Source organism: Macaca nemestrina, chromosome 10, assembly GCF_043159975.1.
Source record: "Macaca nemestrina isolate mMacNem1 chromosome 10, mMacNem.hap1, whole genome shotgun sequence".
Taxonomy (NCBI): Eukaryota; Metazoa; Chordata; class Mammalia; order Primates; family Cercopithecidae; genus Macaca; species Macaca nemestrina.
The window spans coordinates 65,409,573-65,430,823 of record NC_092134.1 but is presented as its reverse complement, the minus strand read 5'-3'; the positions used below and the strand labels follow the sequence as shown (position 1 = coordinate 65,430,823).

The following is a 21,251-nucleotide window of genomic DNA, read 5'->3' as shown; positions in this document are numbered from 1 at the left end:
AAATGAAGCTCAATTTAATAAATAAAAGTAAGTAACAGAAAGCATCCCTGGATAATCCTCAAATATTTGGAAACTAAATAACACATCTCTGAATACCTCATGAATCACAGGATAAATCAAAGACAATGAATTGAATGAAATTGAAAACAGAAATTACTGAAATTTGTAAGATACATCTAAATTTATGAAACTCAAACACCCATATCAGAAAAGAAGAAAGGTTTGAAATTAACAACCTCAGCTTCTGCTTTAAGAAATTAGAAAAAGAAGAGAAAATAAAACCTGACCTAAGGAGAAGAAAGAAAATGATAAAGATTAGAGCGGAAAACAATGAAATAGAAAATAGAAAATGATAGAGAAAATCAATAAAATTAAAAACTTGTTCTTGAGAAAATCAAAACTGATAAACCTTTCACAAGACAGATCAGAAAAAGAGAAAGAGAAAACACCAACTACCATATTAGGAATGTGAGAAGTGACAGTCCAGATTTGACCTGGAAAATAAAATGAAAATAAAGAAATATGATGAACAACGTTATGCCAATAAACTTGACAACTTTGATGAAAATGTACACATATCTTGAGTAGTATGAACTATCAACATGGTTTTGACCCACATCCCCATCCAAATCTCAAGTTCAACTGTAATCTCCAATGTTGGAGGGAGGGCCTGGTGGGAGCTGATTGGATCATGGAGGTGGGTCCTTCATGAGTGGTTTAGCACCGTCCTTTTAGTGCTGTTCTTGTGACAGTGAGTGAGTTTTCATGAGATCTGGTTGTTTAAAAATGTGTAGCACCTCATACTTCATCCTTTCTTGCTGCTCTGGCCATGTGATCTGCCTGCTCCCTCTTCCACTATGATTCTGTTTCCTGAGGCCTCCCCAGAAGCTGAACAGATGCCAGCACCATAATTCCAGTACAGCCCATCGAACCGTGAGCCAATTAAACCTCTTATTTTATTTATTTTAAAAAATGTTTAATTTATTTATAAATTACCCAGTCTCAGGTATTTGTTTACAGCAATGGGAGAACTGACTAATACAGCTATCATAATGCATTCAAGAAGGAACAGAAGACACTAAATAGCCCTGCACCTATTAAGGAAATTAAGTGGTTTTTTTTAAATTCAATTTATAAAGAAATATATGAATGAAAATACTTTCCACGAAGTAAATCCTAGGCCTGAATTATTTCATCTGTGAATGCTAAAAAACACTTAAGCATGATATAATACCCATTCTATGCGAACTCTTCTAGGAAGTTGAAGAGGAGTAAATACTTCCCAACTCATTCCACAAGGTTAGCATTACTCTGATACCAAAATCAAAGGCATAACTAATGAAAACCATGGACCAATTTCCCTTGTGAGCGCAGATGAAAAATTCTTAGCAAATTTTAGCAAGTTGAATGTGACAATATCTAAAAGAAGACCAAGTGGAGTTTATCCCAAGAGTGCAGTGTTGGAGGAAAAACAGGGGACACTGTGGCTAGGCTGGAATGAGCCAGGGAAGTGAGATGAGATTTGAGAACTAATGAGAACTAGGTCATGTGGGCCAGAGGATTTGTTCCAGATCATCATGACCCTGAACTCAAACAATTAATACTAGTAGTGTGAATTTTAGGCCTGTCTACAGGAGAACAGGGAAAATTGAGGGGCAGGGGGGACTGGTAAATACCACAGAGAGAATTGTCAGCCTCATTGCAAGGACTTGATTTTTAATCTGAGTGAAATATAGGAAAACCATTAAAGAGTTTTGAGTAGAGGAGTGATATCATCGTTTTACTGCATTTTAATGATCTATTTTCTTGACAACATATTTTAGTGGAGTGAGACTGGAATCAGGAAGACCAAATAATAATATGTAAGTCAAAGTATTCAGTAAATTATAAACAATTCACATACCAATAGTTACTCAAATATTGCAATAACTTCATCATTCTTTGTCATAGTTTAGTGCACCATTTCTGACAAGCTGCTTTATGTATACTTACTTTTTTACAGATAACAGTCTTTTGATAAAATACATTTTGCTAGAGAGGACTCTCAGAAGAATGTGGGGAACTCTGCTTGGTTATAGGATGATCACTGAAGCCCAGTGGAATTTTACCCAACCCTTTTATTACACATCCCTCAGTTTTATTGTCAGAAATAAAATATTATGCTGAATGGTAAGAACCTAAAATAATACAACATTCCTTTATGTGAGGTACTTGGTCCCAACTTGATTGTGATGCCAGAAATACACAATATTTAACCTTTTTCCAAGGAGCTGGTCTCCCTTGAACCAGCCCCCTGCAGTCATTGTTCTCCTGACTGATGTTATTAGAGATCCTATGCAGGATCTAATTCCTACTCATGCCAGAGCAAGCCGGAAGAAGCTCTACAAATTCCTGGGAGCTACAAAGAAATAGGTACCCAGAGCCTAAAACTATTGGAAATGATGTTTGTCTAAAATGGCCAGAGACAACTTTTATAAGCTTCCAGGAAGTGGAGAACCATAAAAACTGACAAAAAAAAAAAAAAAGCAAGCCAAAGCACACAAGGTCAAGGGAGCTGAGAATCAAAGACTATGATCACAGGCAAGGCTGTGGATATGGAGTGCACACGAGAGTTCTCTTTCATAAGGGATTGATGATGTGCTTGGGGGGCGAGGTGGCCATTTGCACTGAGTGGTTCAAAAAACGTACAAAGTCCAACCCATGCCTAAGTGAGTGTTGTAGCTCATAGCAATTTAATTTGTTTTGCCACACTTGAAAGTGCAGTATGATAGTGAGAGTATTAGGTGCCTTTGAAGGCAGGCAGGGAAGATTATTTTGGAGGAAGTGAACACCATGTAAAGAATTGTCGACCTCATCCACACTTCAAGTCAATTCTGCTGACATGAGAATGTTTTTCACAGGTCGAGTGTGCGGTTTCCATTTAGCACACAGGCCTTCCACCTGGGAAAGTCCAGCTTGGCAGCAGCATTTCCATCCATCTCACCAAGTTACCTATCCACGGCTGAGTGCTTTTAGCGTGATGTTTCTACAGCTGAGAATTATTCAGAAAACTATGTATGTTCATCTGTACTGAAGCAATAGTGATAGATCAACTACCTCATACACGTCATCTTGAAATCTCAGGAGGAAATTACTGCCTACAATACACACACACACGACTAGCTTTTAGAGTTTTGAGGTTTCAAAAAGTTCTATTAAATGGCTTCGGAATGTTTGAAATGTACAAAACATTTCCTAGGAATTTTTGTATCAATGTTTTTCCTACAGAAATGTCTGTGAACTAGAATTGTTTTCTTCTATTCTCTGTATATTCATTTAGTAAACATGTATTCAAGTCTATCCTTGATACTCAGCATTCAGATATTTATAACAATGAAAAACTGAAGTCCCTGTGCTCAAGGACTTTGATTTAGTGAGGGATAGAAGAACATGCAAGTAGTTACAATTCAAAAAGGCAAGCTGATCAGAGAAGTACAAATAAAGCGCTAGGAGTTAAAGAGAAGGAGGTCACTAACTGCCAGGGTCATTAGAGACCAACAGAGAAAATTATATATGATCTGGATCTTGATGGACTAAAACGAATTTATGATGGGGAGAAGCAGAAAGAGTAACATTTTAGGCAGAAAGAATAAAGCCTGGAAGTATATAATAATGCTAAGACTTATATGCTGTATTAGTCCGTTTTCATGCTGCTGATAAAGACATACCAGAGACTGGGAAGAAAAGGAGGTTTAATTGGACTTATAGTTCCATATGGCTGGGAAGGCTTCAGAATCATGGCGGGAAGTGAAAGGCACCTCTTACACGGTGGCAGCAAGAGAAGATGAGGAAGCAGCAAAAGCAGAAACCCCTGATAAACTCATCAGATCTCATGAGACTTATTCACTCTGACGAGAATAGCACAAGACCGACCAGCTCCCATGATTTAATTACTTCCCGCTGGGTCCACAACACATGAGAATTCTGGGAGATATGATTCAAGTTTAGATTTGGGTGGGGACACAGCCAAACCATATCATAGGCCATACTGAGGAAGTCTGCTTTTGATAGTCTCAATATCAAGCACCTCGCGAGTGCTTAATTTTGACCTGTTCTTTGTGGGTGAAAATGATGGGATCAGTTTATGTTCATGAAATTGATGGTGATAATAATGATTAAAAATAGGATCTTTCTATGGATCTTGGCCAACATGTCCATGTGGCTGTGCTAACCAATTATTTACTATTTTATCAACCTGCTTGCATTTTCCTATTTCTGAACCCCTTAATATTCTTTGAGAAAGGACTATTATACATCATGACTGTTAGTAGAGCCTAGAAGATTAAAGATTTTCTCCTTTGACGGTCTTAAATATAACAGTTCTTCTGAAATAAATTCATATATTCAACTTAATTCCTGCCAAAATTTCAGACACACACACACACACACACACACACACACACACACACACACGGCAAAATTGTTATAAAATAAACTTGGAAAATAATAGAGTTGAGAAAATTATGAAAACTAGTGCAAATACTAAAATCGAATTAATACTAAAGATATAACATATTGCAACATGTTATATAGACTCTGAAATAAAAACAATTTGTTACTAGGCTAAAAATAAAACCTGCAGCCCAGAAGTAGAATGTATTACATATAGCACTATAGTTTCATAAAGGAGATACCACTGGTCAATCAGAAACCTGAAGGTTTAGTCAGTAAGTGTTCTATGAGGGATCAGTTAGCAATTTGCAAAGAAAAATTAATTTAGAGTCTCATCTCATTTCATAGGCCAAAATATATTTTAGATAAAGAAGTAAACATTAAAAATGAAACAACAGAAACTAGTAAAAAAAAAGTGAAATAAATATTTATCAAATGTCTAGATTCAAAAGGACTTAGCTTAGAAATGATAAAAGACTTAAGAGAGAAAAATAAAGATTGAGCCATATACAAATTTAAAACTTTAATATCTAAACTCTAAAAACCATAAGACAAGTATCAAATTTGGAAATGGCTACAGAAAATACTAAAAACATTAATAACTTTATTGTATTATGAACTTGTATTAACTGACAAAAAAACATAAGAAAAACAGGGGAAAATACAAATAAATACAAAATTAACTAACTACAAAGGGAAATTAAAAATAATTATGGTTTTTTATTATATAACTAATCAACAAACATACAAAACCTATATTCATTCTCAGTTGTGATGGAAATCCAAAATAAAACAACATTAAGATATAATTGTTTTACTGGTATAAACAGTATTTTTCTCATTGATAATATTCAATGTAAATGCAAAGACAGTACAGTGTAGAGTTTGTGTTTGGATAATTGGCTGGTCATTACTTTTATATTCTTGATTTTATTTTTTTAAATGTCTTTAATGTTTTTTTTTTACTTTTATAATTGAAAAAAATTAAAAGTGACAAAATATATGTACAGTAATTAAGAAAAATATCTTCTCGAATTGGAGTGAATTTGTAATCCTACACACTGGGCCAACTGGCATCAGAACTTCCACTGACTATTGTTAAAGAATCTGCTCAAAAACAATAAGATTTTTCAGTGAAGAAGGGTTATTTCACTTAGCAGGATCTGCTGAGTCAGCAGAACAGAGAAATATCTGTTGTCAATCAGCTCAAAATACTTAATAACAAAATAAGTGTTATTCAGCTATCACGAGTCAAAGGCAGAATTTTTTTATAGAAAAGAACAACTAATGATTGAAACCTGCATATTCAGCAGACATTTACTCCACAGAATTCTAGGCAGCAAGATAAACAAACAAACAAACAAACAAAAAAACAGCGTTGCTAAATTACTAAAAGGTGAATCGTGTGTGTGATAAGTGCTTCAGAAAATGTTATCATCTATTTTTCTTGTCTTTGCAGAGAAAGTCCCTGACTTACAATGGTTTGACTTGTGATTTTTCAGCTTTGCCATGAATTTAATGGGACATAACCCCATTGTAGATTGAGGAACATCTGTACTTATAAAACACCTCCACCTCTACACAATTTGTTGGTGGTGGTAGTAGTAGTGGGGGCATGTTATGGTGGTGATTCTTGACAGCTCACTGATATCTATATGAAGGAGTGGATAGAATGATAAATGGTAGGTGTGATGTGTTGATGGGACAAAGGGCCAAAAAGTTCAGCAGAGAGGTTGGGAAGAGAAGTGTCATGAAAGGTGACAGAAAGCTCCACATGCCAGCTTATTCCCTGGGCTAAAAACCATTAATGACTTTCCCTCTGTCCTCTCAGCTTGTGTAAAACACCTAAGAAATAAAATCAAGGTTCCTCTTTTTTTTTTTTTTTTTTTTTTTTTTTTTTGAGACGGAGTCTCGCTCTGTCGCCCAGGCTGGAGTGCAGTGGCGCGATCTCGGCTCACTGCAAGCTCCGCCTCCCGGGTTCACGCCATTCTCCTGCCTCAGCCTCCCGAGTAGCTGGGACTACAGGCGCCCACAACCGCGCCCGGCTAATTTTTTGTATTTTTAGTAGAGACGGGGTTTCACCGTGGTCTCGATCTCCTGACCTTGTGATCCGCCCGCCTCGGCCTCCCAAAGTGCTGGGATTACAGGCGTGAGCCACCGCGCCCGGCCAAGGTTCCTCTTTTGAAATTATTTCGCTAAACTCTTGAGTCAGCAATGCTGTATGAATTTGCATCTCTACTTTTGCAAGAACTATTTATTTAGAGAACACTATCTTGTGAAGATGTTTTGTGGGATGTATGACCATCAAGATCAAGTCACTGTAATCCTGATGTTAACCAGTCAGGGGTATGAAAGTGGGAAGGTTGGCCCCTAGGTGTATTCTGACTGCTCAAATCAGTCCTGTAAAATTGAAACTAACCTACCTGAGCCAGCTCCTATCCACCTGATAGGATACAAAGAAGACTCATGGGCCTGTGGGTTCTTACGTACAAGCTGCTGTTTTTCCCCTCTACTGATCGTGGGAATTTCCAGCTCAGGAGTTGTGTTGGCATGCTGTCCTGGACAGAGTGAAAGCAGGAGGACCTGGCCACACATGTGCTTAGATACTGCTTTCCTTTGTCCAGTGAGAGGTTGGAAAGGTGCTTACAGAATCACAAAAATAAAAAATAAGAATGAAACTAATTTGAACTTGGTTGTAAGAGGATTTGTCATTTACTATATCCTTCCTGTGTCTAACTCAGAGTTAAAAGAAACCACAACATTTTCCCCCAAACCTGATGAAGACTAAATAAAACACTAAACAAGAAAATAATCAGAACAAATAAGAGTTCATTAAGTGGCTTCATACAAAACAAATAAAAATTGATGGTTTTCCTCTATACTGGCAATAACCAGTTAGAAAACGAATACAGAAATAGCGCATTCCCCCCAAAATAGGAGTGGGAGTATTGAAAACCTGTAAGAAGAAGATTATACTGAGAGAAAGTAAGTAGAAAGATATTTTTATAAAATGGTCATTCCTCCCCCAAATTAATCAATATTTAATTCAATTTAAATCCGATACAAATGTTTTTGGTTTTTTCAAACAAACTGAAGTTGTAACATTAATGTAAAAATTGGTATGGGAGATTGCCTGGAAACTTTTACAAAAAATAAAATTGAGCAAGGTAGAGTTGGGTACTTGCTATGAAGCTCTTAAAACTGTAAAGGTACCATGTTTAGATAATTTTGATGTCACTAAAAGAAGAGTCAAATCAATAGCATTCAGAAAAAGATTCATTTATCTATGGCGACTGGATATATAGCAAAATTAACATGTTCAATTTAGTGGAGTAAATTCAGACTATTTCATAAATGATGTTAAGATTGTTGATCCATCTAGAAGAAAGCAATTTTTTTAAATTTTACTTTAAGTTCTAGGGTACATGTGCACAGCGTGCAGGTTTGTTACATATGTACACATGTGCCATGTTGGTGTGCTGCACCCATTAACTCCTCATTTACACTAGGTATATCTCCTAATGCTATCCATCCCCCCTCCCCCCACCCCACAACACGCCCTGGTGCATGATGTTCCCCACCCTGTGTCCATGTGTTATTGTTCAATTCCCACCTGAGTGAGAAAATGCGGTGTTTGGTTTTCTGTCCTAGTGATAGTTTGCTCAGAATGATGGTTTCCAGCTTCATCCATGTCCCTATAAAGGACACGAACTCATCTTTTTTTATGGCTGCATAGTAGTCCATGGGGTATATGTGCCATATTTTCTTAATCCAGTCTATTATTGATGGACATTTGAGTTAGTTCCAAGTCTTTGCTATTGTGAATAGTGCCACAATAAACATACGTGTGCATGTGTCTTTATAGCAGCATGATTTATAATCCTTTGGGTATATGCCCAGTAATGGGATGGCTGGGTCAAATGGCATTTCTAGTTCTAGATCTTTAAGGAGCTGCCACACTGTCTTCCACAATGGTGGAACTAGTTTACAGTCCCACCAACAGTGTAAAAGCATTCCTATTTCTCCACATCCTCTCCAGCCCCTGTTGGAGTCTTTAATCCATCTTGAATTGATTTTTGTATAAGGTGTAAGGAAGGGATCCAGTTTCAGCTTTCTACTTATGGCTAGCCAGTTTTCCCAGCACCATTTATTGAATAGGGAATCCTTTCCCCATTTCTTGTTTTTGTCAGGTTTGTCAAAGATCAGATGGTTGTAGATATGTGGTATTATTTCCGAGGGCTCTATTCTATTCCATTGGTCTATATCTCTGATTCGGTACCAGTACCATGCTGTTTGGTTACTGTAGCCTTGCAGTATAGTTTGAAGTCAGGTAGTGTGATGCCTCCAGCTTTGTTCTTTTTGCTTAGGATTGTCTTGGCAATGCTGGCTCTTTTTTGGTTCCATATGAACTTTAAAGTAGCTTTTTCCAATTCTGTGAAGAAGGTCATTGGTAGCTTGATGGGGATGGCATTGAATCTATAAATTACCTTGGGCAGTATGGCCATTTTCACAATATTGATTCTTCCTATCCATGAGCATGGAATGTTTTTCCATTTATTTGTGTCCTCTTTTATTTCTCTGAGCAGTGGTTTGTAGTTCTCCTTGAAGAGGTCCTTCACATCCCTTCTAAGTTGGATTCCTAGGTATTTTATTCTCTTCGAAGCAATTGTGAATGGGAGTTCACTCATTATTTGGCTCTCTGTTTGTCTGTTATTGGTGTATAGGAATGCTTGCGACTTTTGCACATTGATTTTGTATCCTGAGACTTTGCTGAAGTTGCTTATCAACTTAAGGAGATGTTGGGCTGAGACGATGGGGTTTTCTAAATATACAATCATGTCATCTGCAAACAGGGACAATTTGACTTCCTCTTTTCCTAATTGAATGCCCTTTATTTCTTTCTCTTGCCTGATTGCCCTAGCCAGAACTTCCAACACTATGTTGAATAGGAGTGGTGAGAGAGGGCATCCTTGCCTTGTGCCAGTTTTCAAAGGGAATGCTTCCAGTTTTTGCCCATTCAATATGATATTGGCTGTGGGTTTGTCATAAATAGCTCTTATTATTTTGAGATACGTCCCATCAATACCTAGTTTATTGAGAGTTTTTAGCATGAAGGGCTGTTGAATTTTGTCAAAGGCCTTTTCTGCATCTATTGAGATAATCATGTGGTTTTTGTCTTTGATTCTGTTTATATGATGGTTTACATTTATTGATTTGCATATGTTGAACCAGCCTTGCATCCGAGGGATGAAGCCAACTTGATCGTGGTGGATAAGCTTTTTGATGTGCTGCTGGATTTGGTTTGCCAGTATTTTATCGAGGATTTTTGCATCGATGGTCATCAGGGTTCTTGGTCTAAAATTCTCTTTTTTTGTTGTGTCTCTGCTAGGCTTTGGTATCAGGATGATGTTGGCCTCATAAAATTAATTAGGGAGGATTCCCTCTTTTTCTATTGATTGAAATAGTTTCAGAAGGAATGGAACCAGTTCCTCTTTGTACCTCAGGTAGAATTTGGCTGAGTCCGTTTGGTCCTAGACTTTTTTTGGTTGGTAGGCTATTAATTATTGCCTCTGTTTCAGAACCTGTTATTGGTCTATTCAGGGATTCAACTTCTTCCTGGTTTAGTCTTGGGAGGCTGTATGTGTCCAGGAATTTATCCATTTCTTCTAGATTTTCTAGTTTATTTGCATAGAGGTGTTTATAGTATGGTGTTTATGCATAGATGGTAGTTTGTATTTCTGTGGGATCGGTGGTGATATCCCCTTTATCATTTTTTATTGCACCTATTTGATGAAGAAAGCAAAATTTAATTTCTACATCACAACTAAATAAAAAGTTTCAATTGGGCGTGTGTGTGTGTGTGTGTGTGTGTGTGTGTGTTATAATTTGTTTTTTCTTGTATATTGGCTTTTTAAGTAAGTCTATATACATCTAACTCCTTGTTTAATGGAATTTGTATATAACAATAAATTTTGAATGCAAGAATTTATTTAACTATTTTTTGATGGACATCTGAAGTGGTTCTAGTTTTTTAAGGATGCATTCATAAAAGTATAGTTGCTGAAATAAGAAAATCTGAGCATTTAAAATATTACTAGTTGTTGCTATTATATTTGTGGCACAAAATTCTGGAAGGAATTTCTCATTTATTTATTAAGGGGTTATTCTTAGTTGATTCATGGATGTCATAACTTGCTCACTGCTGTGCTTGATCAGGATAACAAGCATTAACTTGGCACTTTCTTTGCTCCTGACAGTGAGCAAAGATCAGGATCAGGAGGCATAGGAATGGTGGAGGGGTACAATAGAAACTCCTCACCCTTATGCTCTTTCAAAAAAAAAGTAGGGAAAAGTGCAGATTTGTAAGCACTAAATTGGGTGATAGTACCTATTACATGTGCTTTAAAAGAACCAGAGATTTAAAAAAAAAAAGATTTTTACAAGACAAAATTAGGCTATTTTCTACAACTGTATTCCCCCCAAAATGATTATGACTCCAAATCCATTTGGAACATAATATTTATGGTGATTATTGTGAATATTAATGTCCCTAATAATTAACTGGATAAAATAAATCTTCTGCACCATAAGAAAACTCAAATGGTCCTGGGACAAAGCTAATAAACGGGAAGGAAGAAATGTAACCAATACTTATTTATTATGTACGTGTACCATGTGCTAGGTGCTTTGATTACATTCTCTTCTATTTTGTCCACCTCTGGCCTGACTGGGAAGGACAATGCATTGCCAGGAATTCTCCAAAATGAAGGACAGTTTTAGGGGCAGAAGGTTTTTTTAAAAAAAGAGCTAGCATCTATAGAGTTCCTGCTATATGCCGAATACTGTGCCAGAATCTTGAAGCACACTGCTTCTGTTTCATACATGCTCAATCCTCTAAAGTGAGCTCAAAGATGCCTTCTAACCACATGCCAAAGTAGGAAGTCCTAAGGAGAGAACAAAGTCTTCAGGCACACAGTCTTAAGGGATGAAAGTTTTTAAGTGAAGAGTAGAAGTTACAAGTATGTGAAAATGAACCTTGGCTGACAGAAGTCTCCTCACCCAGATATGCCAAGGAGATTACCCTCCCACCAGCACAACCACCACCTGCCCCACCACTTCCCAACAGCGAATGGCTGACTTATGAATGCAGAAGTCCAGTCTGCTTCAAATCATGATAACTCTGCTATACTATTTATGTTCCAGAGTCCCCTGTTGATCAGGCCAAGGCTAGACTTCATTAGATGATATCCTTGATTGGTAATTTGCCCTTTCCTATGTCACCTCTCTTTTTCTGTTATAGGTTTGGCCTGAAGAACGCATCCTCCATAAATCCCTTGTCCTCAGTTTCTGACTCAGGCTCTGCTTCTGGAGAACCCAACATAAAATGAAGAAAATTTGAGTTCCTGACCATACTTCGATTTATCACACCTAATGATTTGTAATCTTCACAATGACTCTTTGAGGTAGGGATTATTAATCCCATTTTATGAATTATTAAGATAGGTACACTGAGCTAGATTCAGCAAAAAGGTAGGTCCCAGGAAGATAGTTCAGATAGACACTGAACTGCTTCAGTAGTTCCTAAGGAGAAGCTGATCAAGGCTGCCTTTAGTAGGAAGGTACTTGGGGACCCAACTCCAGGGCCCTAGGCTCTAACTTCCCACAAACCGATCCCTTCAGAGGGAAGGCAGAGGTGAGAGGACAGAAACTGTATCTTTTTTCAATCCATGTTATATGGTCACTGTTCTAAATCTCTGAAAATTAATCTTAGTCATTCCCGATACCTGGCAGGTGGAATACGTTAAATATGTTTTCAAATTAACATATACCTAAGGAGTCCAGGGTCTAGATCGCAGTGCTGTTTCTCTCAGTTTGGAGTCTTCATTATGTGTCTGTTTCCCTGGAGCTAGGATTCATCCCTGTAGTGAGCCTTCTGACTGCAGCTGATAGCATTCCTCTATCTCACCTTCCGATGGGGTGGTTCAAGACCAGTGGTAGATTCATAAGTACACAAGCCTGGACATCTGAATGAGTTGGGACTTTCTGGATCAATTGTCCAGGCTTGAGGTAAGCTTTCAAGTGACTAACAAACATGGCAAGCTTGTGCTGCATGGGAACCTACTGACCAGATGGAAGAAAACTTAATTGAACACAGAGTCAATTTTCAAAGTTTAGAATATGGTGTGTTGCGATACATTTGTTAGCTTTCTCCTTTCTGCTAGGGGATGCTGTTGAGGAAGCTTTGTCAAAGTCTCTCTTCCCACTGCTGTCGTGTCTAAGTTGGAGTCTCCTAAACAGCCTGAACGGCTGTGGAAGCTCCTCATTGGAGAGTTGAGCTTTGAAACGACTGCTGAGAGCCTGAGGAGCCATTTTGAGCAATGGGGAACACTCACGAACTGTGTGGAAGTGAGATCCAAACACCAAGCGCTCCAGGGCCTTTGGGGTTGTCACAAATGCCACTGTGGAGGAGGCAGATGCTGCCATGCATACAAGGCCACACATGGGGATGGAAGAATTATACAACCAAAGAGTTGTCTCAGGAGAAGATTCTCAGAGACCAAGTGCCCACTTAGCTGTGAAAAAGATATTTGTTGGTGGCATTAAAGAAGACACTGAAGAACACCACCTAAGAGATGATTTTGAACAGTATGGGAAAATTGAAGTGATTGAAACCATGACTGACCAAGGCAGTGGCAAGTAAGAGGGCTTTGCTTTTGTCACCTTTGATGATCATGACTCCATGGATAAGATTGTCATTTAGAAGTACCACATTGGGAATGGCCACAACTGTGAAGTTAGAAAAGCCCTGTCGAAGCCAGAGGTGGCTAGTGCTTCATCCAGCCAAAGAGGCCAAAATGGTTCTGGAAACTTTGGTGGCGGTCATGGAGGCAGTTTTGATGGGATAGACAACTTTGGTCATGGAGGAAACTTCAGGGGTCATGGTGGCTTCGGCAGCAGCTGTGATAGTAGTGGATATGGTGGCAGTGAGGATGACTCTAATGGATTTGGTAATGATGGTGGTTATGGAGGAGGTGGCCCCGGTTACTCTGAAGAAAGCAGAGGCTATGGAAGTGGTGGAGAAGGTTGTAGAAACCAGGGCAGTGGCTTCTGTGACAGCTATAACAACGGAGACAGAGGCGGCTTTGGCAGTGGTAGTAGAAGCAATTGCAGAAGTAGTAGAAGATACAATGATTTTGGCAAGTACAACAGTCAGTCTTCAGATTTTGAACCCATGAAGGCAGGAAACTTTGAAGGCAGAAACTCTGACCCCTATGGTGGTGGAGGCCAATATTTTGCCAAACCACGAAACCAAGGTGGCTATGGTGGTTCTAGTAGCAACAGTAGCTACGGCCATTGCTACTGTTTTGTTTTGTTTTGTTTTGTCTTTGTTTCTGTTTTTGTTTTGTCATTGTTGTTTTGAGATGGAGTCTTGCACTGTTGCCTCCAGGCTGGAGTGCGGTGGTGTGATCTCGGCTCACTGCAACCTCTGCCTCCTGGGTTCACACAATTCTCCTGCCTCAGCCTCCTGAGTAGCTGGGATTACAGGTGCCCACCACCACACCCAGCTAATTTTTTGTATTTTTAGTAGAGATGGGTTTCACTCTGTTGGCCAGACTGATCTCAAACTCCTGACCTCGTGATCCACCCGCCTTGGCCTCCCAAAGTGCTGGGATTACAGGCATGAGCCACTGTGCCCGGCCAGAAGATTTTAATTACTGCCACAAGACAAAGCTTAGCAGGAGAGGACAGCTGGAAACGTGACAAGGAAACTACAGGTTACAACAGATTTTTGAACTCAGTCAAGCACAGTAGTAGCAGGACCTAGCTGCTACAAAGAAGACATGTTTTTGACAATATTCATGTGTATGGGCAAAAATCTCAAGGACTGTAGTTGTGACCAATTGTACAATAGTTTATTTCAGTTTCTGTTCTGTAGAAAGTATAAAGCTTGCCTATAAAAGGTTTTAATGTCAATTATTTTTTGCACCCATGCTGTTGATTGCTAAATGTAATAGTCTGATCATGATGCTAAATAGATGTGTCCTTTAAAAAACAATATGATGTGTTTGTTGTAGTACATTGGTTGGCTGACATTAATGAAAAGACCCACCTATTAACATTGATAACTCAATCTGGACTTCTCTCTATAAAGCTACCCGATTGAGTCTTACTGGCCGGACTTTATATGCCTCAGTGGCCTCTTAACAAAAGACTGCCTCTAAATTAGACTAAGTGTCTTAGAACCCTGTGGTCTAGAGAAATGAAGTGAAATGTAGTAGCTGGGAGAAACGGGACATTATACGTCAAAGAGAAGAACTATCTTTCAAAGTAAACTAGCACCCCATTCTAGCCCAGTGTCATGGCTGACTCTCAGAGCATCATATTTTCCACTGATGGGCTGAAGATTCATAAATGTAGTAAAACACTGAAAAACAATTGCTTTATAAGACTTCTTTAGAAAATTCCTCATGGGACTACATTTACAAGGTAGAGGGCTTGTCTTCAGCTCCCTCAACATCTCAAATTTTTTGACACATTCAGTACATGCCTGTTATGTCTTTAATCCCAGAACACGTGTATTTTCCCCTTCCAAATGATTTCTTTGCAGATGTCACAATGGAGAAGAGCTGTCAGAGGTGGAAGTAATTATGCTGTCACAAAGATATTACTTTTTTCTTCCAGTGCTGGAAGGCAGTCAGGAACAAGCTATGCATTAGTCTAAGAGCCATGAGATGTATAACTCCAGGTTTTTAAAGCTCAGAGTAGAAAATGAAGAGGGGGCAATGGCATAGCAGGTGAATGCATTTGGGGTGTATTACAGACCAAGCAAGAATCAATCACTTCTGTCTGTCAGACCAGATGGCTCTGGAAATAGTTCAATCCTCAGGGCCAATGTGATATGTTGTGATATGTGATATGTCACAATAATATGTTTTCCCGCAGGTTTCAAGCCTATGTTTTTTCAAAAAAAAAATTTAAAACTTGAAAGGAAGACAAGTGACCAATATTATAAGATTAATACAGAAAATAATAGTAATCATATTTAACAAACTTCAATTTATCCAATAAACCTGTGTGTCAGTCTTTCTTGCTTCAGGCCTGTTTGCATCAGAATTATCCTGGAAGCTTCTTAAAACAACAAAAATGAGCACACAAACATCTATTTAACCATAAGGGATTTTCACCTAAAATCATCTCCCCCTGTGATGTAGATTCACACTGGAGTTGAGTATAATAATTTTGCTCTCATCAAAAATAATTGGAAAGAGAGGAGCTTTAGGATATGTCATTTTGATCTAAGAACATTTATTGGCTTTCTTGCTGCTTCTTTGGATTCTTTTTTGCATATCATCTGGCAAGTGAGCAGGTGCACAGCTCTGATAACCAGGAAAGAACCCCCGACCCGCTACCACTGCCTTAGAGCAAACACTCAATAAACAGTCACCGCATTTCCACCTCCGTCCCTACTCCCACCCACCAGGCAAGAAAGCTTAAACCTAGTAAAGTCTCTGAGTGCTCAACATGAAATGGAAAACCCAGAAGAGCAAGGTTGGAAATCGTGACTGGGAAGTCCCAAGTTCTCTAGTTCCTCCTGGAAGAGGGCATGAAGGTGGCTTTTTGTAAATATGGGCATATTAATTTTTATTTGATGAGCCATAGAAAACTGGACAGTCCAGAGATAAATAAAGGAACTGGGAAGGTTGGAATCCAGAAATATTGACCGTCAGTTTGGGATTGGCAGTTTCTCTCCTCCCCATCTTTATTACCAGTTATAGTACTGTTACCTTAGATGCACACATGCTTTACAATAATGTTTTTGAAGCTGAACCCTAGAGATTTCTCAGATATGCTTCCTATGTCTTTCTAGAGGCCCAAGCACATACCTCCCTCATTTATTGCCTCCTATTCAACTTGCACAGCTTTTATGTGGTTTACATATTAGCCTTCTGCTTAAGATTGTGTTTACAGGGTTTCACTGCACATCTCATTCAGGTTTTGAAAAATATTTAGATTTTAGGAGTTGCATTCTACTCTAAGTAACAACTCCAATCCTGCACCATATTTATTTATTGGGTGATTTTTAGGCCACAGTACCATTTTGTACAGTAAGGTATCTTCTTATGAAACAGAGAAGATATGCTTACTTCCTTAGAGGATAAATAATGTGATGCTGAATCAGATAAAGGTAAAGTTACTAAGAGACAAACACTGCATATTAAGTGTTATAACCACACATCAGAAGACCATTTTAGATTGTGGTTTCAGAGTGCTAGAATATTTGAACCCTGTTTGCTTAGGTGACTAATCTAACTTTTTGGTAAGACTGGTTATATTTTTTTTCTGTATAGAGAAGAGGTGATGAGAGAAAGTATTCTTTAGTTTATTGATTCACAATTTTTTAAAAAGATCTCTCTAGTTACTACATAGAGAACAGACCTGCTGGGGGATCTGTTCATGCCTGGGGAGGCCATTTAGGCACCTGCTGCCATCATCAAGGCAGAAGATAAATACCTCAGTTTAAAAGCAAATTTATTTTTACAAGTTATAGATGTAAACAAGTCTCATATGCATGCATAATAGATCTACTTTATCCTACCAAAGGAGAAGGAGGATAATGCAGACATAGACACTAGAACAAGACTGCCTTGGTTCAAATTCCAGCTTTGTCATTCATTGTAGGACCTTGCTTGGACAAATTGCTTAATTTTTTTTTTAATCTCTGTTGTCTTATCTTTAAAAGGAGGCTAATAGTGGTACCTGTCTTATAGGATTGTCAAGAATAAAGGAGTAAGTATATATCAAATGTTTAGAATAGTTCCTTCCAGTCAATCAATGGTAACTTTTTTCTTTTTCTTTTCTTTTTTTTTTTTTTTTTTTTTTTTTTTTGCCCACGCATAAAGAATCTAAATGGTTTAATGTGGCTAATAGCCCCCAGAGGGCAGCAGAGGCATAAGAACAGAGTGGACGAAAGGTTCACAGAAAGATGTCCTGTCTGATGGAAAAACAGGGAGAAGGGCACTGTGAATCATACAAAATGGAGACTGAGCTCAGGGCCATTTATAGCCTGCTTTGGGGACGTTTTCTAATAGTTCACAACGTCTTGTAGACAAAAATCAACGACTGGAGTAAGTGTAGTAATGACAAGGATCCAGGCACGCATCTGAGAGCATATGTCCAGTAAACCTCACTCAAAAGCTAGCAAGAAAATCATGGCTGTTGGCAGGAAGGACAGTTGATACTGAGGGCAGGGGCCTGGGTTCCTTTCCACTTGGCCCTCTCCATGCGACCTGGGCTTCCTCATAGCACGGTAGCTGGGTTACAGCATGAGCGTCCCAGTGAAATCAGGCAGAAGTGGGATCACGTTTTAATGACTCAGAAAAGACATGTATCACTTCTGCCATATTTTAATAGTTAAAAGTCTAAGAAAAGCCTTCTTAGTTCCAAGGGGATAGGACACAGACTCCATCTCTTGATGAGGGAGTAGCAAGTTTCTGGAAAACTATATAAACAGGAAATATTGTAGCCATTTGCATAGAATACAATCAGTCACAAAGTGCTTTCCTAGAAGTTCATACTGGATTCTTTCTGCCTCATTTTCACATGCAGAGCATCAGCAAATCCTGACAGATCAGGCTGCAAAATACATTCCAAACCTGATCTGATCTCACCACCTGCACTGCTCCCACCCTCGTCCAACCCGACATGTTTCTCTACCTGGATCACAGCAAAGTCTAGTGAGAGGTTCCTCACCTCCAATTTAAAAATCCCATAACCTACTATTTATAGGGCAGCCAGTGAGAACTTCGAAAAAATGTAAGTCTAATCCTATCACTACTGCTCATCTTAGAACTATCCAATGGCTTTCAATTATGCTTAGAATAAAGGCCAAACTCCTAATGGCGACCCACAAGACCCTCCATATTTTGGCCCTATTTATCTGTCTCATTTCATCTTCAGGCTTCTTTCCACCACTCTCACTCTCACCATCTTCCTCTCACTTTAGCTCCTGGGTATGTTTTCATCTCAGGCACCTCTGATCCCAAATCTCTTCATATCACCCTGTTCCATGATTCAAATCTGCTTGAACCTCACCTTCCCAGACCACCCAATATAAACGAGCATTGGTCCCATCACCAGCTATTCCTTAACCCTCCTTTATTTTTCTTAATGTACTTATCACTGTCTGAGCTTCCATTGTGTATGCATTTAAGTCCTTGTTCATACTCTGCGTCTCCCTCTAGAATATTAACACTTTATGGGCAGGGTTTTGTTTACTACTTTATTAGATCCATTCAATAGTTAAGTTGAATATTGAATAAAGAGCAAAAGAAGAAACAAAACAAACAGTATAGCCTTTCAAATCAGTGGTGGTGTAAACGAAGATCTATTTTCACTGTTGTGAAAACATGTTTGTGTTCTTTACTAGGCTATCCTTTCCTAGTGTCCTGTGGTTTCATGGACTAGTTTAGGAATGGTTGGTTGTTTCCAATGTGTAGCACGTAAGAAACTTTCAGCTTGAGCCTAAGTGTTTCCAGTGCTGAGGTTCAGTCATGTCTGGGCATGTTTGGTGAGTTGGTGGTGACAGACCTCAAATAATTCAATTCTAGTGAAATATTTGGCTTTAAGTGGATGAGGAGGAAAGGTACTGTGGCTTTGGCGTGGGTGTAGTTGGGGGTAGGTATAGAGGAGAGGAAGAGAACCCGAGGACAGCGATGTTCAAGTGAACATGTTATCACTCGTCTGGGCTTCTCAACACTGTTGAACACACTGCCTATATTTGGAGAATTCCCCACCTCCTCTGCAGCCAGTACACTGGTCTGTGACACAGACCCAGACCATGGCGTGTACCTCAGCAAGTTTGCTAATCACAAGCATGTGCTGCAAAGAAACAAGTGCCACCTAGAGCCCACCCTGGTGAGAATGGCAGCTGGTGAATTCGATTTCCAGAGGGAAGGGTGGCCAAGGTGACACCAGGACCCAGCACCAGCAGGAGTCTGTCCCTGGTGGAGTCAGCAGAGTTATTCCCACCTGGTCAGTTCCTTACTGTGACCCTGAGAATTGATCCTGGCTGGGAAGCCTCCCAGCCTGCTTTCCAGCCTCCTGGGAAATCTTACATTGTTTAATAAATTCCTTTTCTGCCCCTACTAGATTTTAATTGGTGACAACTGAGAACTCTGACAGAAAAAGATGGGGTGCTTAATTCCAGTCTACTTCACTGATTAGGCCTGACACCTAGGGAGAAAAGGGGTAGAAGCCAAAATGTCAGGAATTATTTTAATAAGCAATTTTGTAAGACTTGGAGTTTGAACAGCAGTACTTTGCTTCCCGGGCAACAAAGTTCTGCAACAAGCAGGAAAATGAACACTTGCCCACTTTTGCCTAAAACACAGCAGGGTCCTGGTTCCGTGGAAGCTCTGGTGAAATCAGCTTCAAACATCTTTTAGAAGGCTGAATACTTTTGCATTGATATACACAGGACCCTTTATAAAACAGATGAAAGTGGACTACTTTGATCAACGTGGCACTTGGAGCCCCTAAAGCCAGGATGGCCTCATAAAACTCTCAGTGGTGAGGCTCAGTGGCCATGCCTGGCTGCAGGCTCCCCCAGTCTGTGACACCCAGCAGGAGAGGGACAATCTCCTGAGATGACACCTGAGAGATGCATGCCAGGAAGGTAACAGGTGCCACATGAGCAGATTTATCTCTGAGCATTTGCCCTGATGGCTCCAAAAAGGCTGGCGGGGAGGCAACTTTGCAAGGACTTTGGGCTTTGTTTCAGGAATGAAGACAATTAACCACAGGATTTTGAATATTCTGTAATTAATGTATTTTCTAACAAAATCTAGTGAAGCCTAGGGAATTTTTAGTTGCATGCCTCTTTACTCAACTATGTCTTAGCAGTGGTACATTATGCATATTCAAGTCACTGAAGTTGCCTAAACTTTCGTAAACTTGCTCATTAATTCTGTTGCTTATTAATTTCTCCCAGCGTTGTGGGAGAGCAGCTAAAGTTAATCATCACTACCGCTCCACCTGGCTCCCCAAGGGTTGTCCATGCCTATCCCCAACCCTTCACTCACCTCTCAACACCTCCCAGAGAGCTCTGGACATTTCTGGCATAATGTTCTGATCCAATCTTTGCCTATTGGACTTCATGTCCTCGCATCATTTTAGCTGCCTTTGTTAACCAAATTCCCGCAGGTATTTTATATACAAAGGACATGAGCTTTGGAAGATGAGTGAGAAGCTAATGATGATCTGTCATTGTCTCCCATCACCCCCAGATGGGACCATCTAGTTGCAGGAAAACAAGCTCTGGAGGCTGGGTGTGGTGGCTCATGCCCGTAATCCCAGCACTTTGGGAGGCCGAGGCTGGCGGATCACTTGAGGTCAGGAGTTCGAGACCAGCCTGGCCTACATGGTGAAACCCCATCTCTACCAAAAATACAAAAATTAGCCAGGCGTGGTGGCAGGCACCTGTGATCCCAGCTACTTGGGAGGCTGAGGCAGGAGAATTGCTTGAATCTGGGAGGCAGAGGTTGCAGTGAGCCGAGAACGTGCCATTGCACTCTGGCCTGGGTGACAGAGCGAGACTCCATCAAAAACAACAACAACAACAACAACAGAAACAAGCTCAGGGCTCCCACTGATTCTATATTATAAGTTGTATAGTTATTTCATTATATATTACAATGTAGTCACAGAATAAAGTATGCAATAAATGTAATGCACTTGAATCATCCCCAAACCATCCCTACTACACAGTCTGTGGAAAAATTGTCTTCCAGGAAACCAATCCCTGGTGCCAAAAACGTTGG

The 21,251-nt window shown here is 39.4% G+C and overlaps 1 pseudogene; it reads left to right on the top strand.

The window, feature by feature from the left end:
• Positions 1–602: 602 nt before the first annotated feature.
• Positions 603–15,435, top strand: LOC105473420 (heterogeneous nuclear ribonucleoprotein A1-like; annotated as a pseudogene).
• Positions 15,436–21,251: the final 5,816 nt, after the last annotated feature.